At 37.6% G+C, this 3584-nt stretch overlaps 1 pseudogene; it reads right to left on the reverse strand.

The window, feature by feature from the left end:
• Positions 1 to 1409: 1409 nt before the first annotated feature.
• Positions 1410 to 3584, reverse strand: part of LOC108761820 (uncharacterized) — a 4347-nt pseudogene continuing 2172 nt past the window's right edge.

The following is a 3584-nucleotide window of genomic DNA, read 5'->3' on the forward strand; positions in this document are numbered from 1 at the left end:
CACACATCATCCTTATCGGATGCGCCAACACCCGTTCGCTCTCACTCGCATCGATGCCGTTCATTCGCTCTCACTCACACCACTCACGCCCCATGCTGTTCACCTGACACCCGTTCGATCGCTCTCACATTCACATCCGTTCGATCACTCTTGCTCACACCAACGTCCCCATACTGTTCATCTAACACCCGTTCGATCACTCTCGTTCATATCAACGCTCATACCGTTCGATCGTTCTCGTTCATACCAACGCTTATACCGTTTGATCGCTCGCACTCACATGTATACCGTTCGATCGTTCTCACTCACACTCACACCCGATGCCGTTCGATCGCATTTTGCTCACACTAAACACCCCCGTGCTGTTCACCTGACGCTCATTCTTTACTGTTATGTTCGTTTAAAGTAGTTGTTTAATAAAAAAGATATTAAAATAATAATGATTTCGTTTTACGCAGTTTTTGCATATTTTTCCTGTTGGGATACCACATCCTTCACGAGAATTTTTCATAAGGGTATCTATTTTTATGCAGCACGTTTGATGGAGGACTATGGTATATAAATGCGTATGGGCGAGGCTTTTTCGTCATATGTACTTTTTCTGTAACGTTTTAGTGATAGTGCAACAATGAGTAATTTGCAGAATCTGTTAGAGATTAAATATGAATTTCCAGTGGATGGAGTAAATGTGTTTTTACATTAAATATTGTTTATCTATATTGTCAATAGAATGTATTTTACTTTTTTCAGTATATTACGGTTGACAATTAACGTATTTGTGAGTTACAATTTAAGAATGAGTTAAAAATCCTTAAGATCCCGTTTGTAAGTATAGTAGAACTTATAATACATAACGTATAAAGTATAAATAACAATATGTATCTAATTTACTTTTATGGTCTGTTTCAGACTACACACCGTGGAAATATTCATATTAAGGGATATATGAATATTTGCTCTAGATAGATGATACGCGCCGACAGACGGGCCGAACGGGAATTTCGATCAGAGTACATGGATATTTGGGACGACGGGGATCTATGTCTTAATGAGTTATTCGGTCTTCGAACGTATAAACTTAATGTTACAGAGGACATGTGGGAATGTAAATTTAAATATTTGATTGGTATAAATATATAATTTTTTAAAAAGTGTACATATCTATCATCTTACAGAAAGCTGCGGCTTTTTTTCAAGACGTCACACTCACACACACTATGGTATTATAGCGTGCTCACACACACTCCAACCATATATTTATAAAAATAAATTAAGTAAAAAATTATATAATAATAAGTATCGTTAGTGTTGTTTTATAGCGTGCTCACACACACTCCAACCATGTATTTATAAAATAAATTAAGTAAAAAATTATTAATATTATAGTAAGTATCATTAGTGTTGTTACCTTAATTTGTACAGTATCCAGAGTCATCCGACATGAACTCCAAATCATCGATGTTCCCGATATCTTCAAAGTCTTCAAATTCATCGAAAACCTCATCGATGATATGGAGTAGACGTTCTTCGGGTATATTCTGCACGATATTCACTATGTTTTCCATCACGTATGTACACTGCACAAGTTTCACAGATTAACTGTCCATGACAGCGCGAGTGACAATATGTATATATTATACGATCAAGCAGCAATTTTTTTCATTTTTTCCTCTAAAGATTATAGACAATTTCCTTTTCCTTTAAACTATACGTAGTATATAAAATATATAGTATATAAAGGTAGGGTGTAAAAAGAAATAAAAGTGCTTTATAATTAATAGATTAGTATTTATTATCGAATGGTGTACATAAATAATGCTCTCCGAAAATCAGAGCGATCAACTCACAATCGAGGATGTTGTTGCGGTCGAAGGATTCGTCATCATACATCATTTTCAGCACGTTCGTAGATTTCGTGACAGTGGACGCGATAGCGAGAAGTGAAAATTTTTTGTCAACGTTATCGGTCATTGTGGTTAAGGAGGAAATGAGACGATTCACACAGTATTCAAGATTAAATATATTAAGTACAGTGCTTTTCGACATGGATAGACGAGCTGCACTTGTTTCTAGACGTAGTATTGGTAGATTATTGATTCGTTCGAAGCGTAACGTTAAATTTCCAATATACATTGGAGACGGCGTCGCGCGTATTCCTCTATTATTCTCATCATACTGCAAAAGGGACAAAATGACGTGTTTTTGTTCGAGAACCTCTCTCCAGATGTCTAGTGAAAGCGGAATCTCTTTACGGAGTGAGAATCTCCCAAAATGATAGTTACGTAAGAAGGGAGTTTGACATTGATACCAATGTTCAAGTATTTGTAGCCAGATACGGTTAAACTCGAGAATGCGTACGATAGGACGATGTGTGATTTGATGTCTGTAATTAAAGAAAAAATGAGTAGAAGGAAAAAAAGACGCAAAGAAAAAAATACCTACTTATTTGATGTGTTGTCTTTATTGATATTTTCATCGTCGAATGTTCTCTTTACACCTCCTTCATTACGATTGTCCTATTCTATGAGATACTTTTCGATATCCACGTTGTTGAGCATTGGTGTGTATTCTTACAGTATTATCCTCACGATCGAACACGCGGATGTTGTCGGAATGACTGTTCCTTGTATACTAATCGTTTAAAACTATTATAGTATTGATTATATAGGTCCTTCCATCTTTCCCCCCTCCTCCTTCTTATTTCTCGTTGTGTTTTATGTAGTACTCGATCGAAGTAGTCGACTCAAGATATCCTGCATTTGTTGCAATAATCTCTCGAACATTCGACGTTGAGTATGTTTATATTAAATTTACCAGCCTTTGTTACAGTTCTCGTGAACTCGTTCAATTGGTAAAATTGTTGTTTTTTTAGCAAAGTACAGATTACCATCCATATATCGGAAGGCTAAGGTGGGAGCTGACGGTATTCTCAGGAATACCGCTTGTAACGAGTGATATGAACGAACACCCATATTGCATTCGTCTATTTGCTCCACATCATTATTATTGAAGATCACATAGGTTTGTCCTCTGTTAGTATTTACTGCAGTATTGACGAAAATGTTTGGGGGAAATCCTAGACTCGAGAGACGTTTTGGCCAGCCTTCTTTCAATTTGAAACTGGGATACTCAACCATGTAAACTACATCGTGTACAAACAGTACTAGTTCACCCGAAGGCCTTTGATATGCGGCTGATAAGGAGAAATTATCCGGAAGGAAATCCATGTATGCAACGTCCGCCGAAATTTGCGCGCAGGCGAACGTCACGTTCAACGACGCCAGACGCGTTGCCACGACAACGCGAACTGTCACGACAGCCGCGAAACTCTCGCGAACCGTGATCACGCGCTTAGCGTGATCGAACAGCTGTGCAAAGCCATACTGCGCCTGCGCGACCCAATATAATTAATCGCGTGAAAATCCAATTAAATCAATAGCGAGACGAATTAGCACCCCATGATATTAAATGCTAAACCATAGGGAACTAAGAGGCTCTCTGGTATCCTCGATCTATCGCAGTATTCCGAATAAATCAATAAATTCACTTCATTCAAATTCAACAATTGCAATTGCAAATTTAAC

This window comes from Trachymyrmex cornetzi, unplaced genomic scaffold (genome assembly GCF_001594075.2).
Source record: "Trachymyrmex cornetzi isolate Tcor2-1 unplaced genomic scaffold, Tcor1.1 scaffold264, whole genome shotgun sequence".
NCBI lineage: Eukaryota > Metazoa > Arthropoda > Insecta > Hymenoptera > Formicidae > Trachymyrmex > Trachymyrmex cornetzi.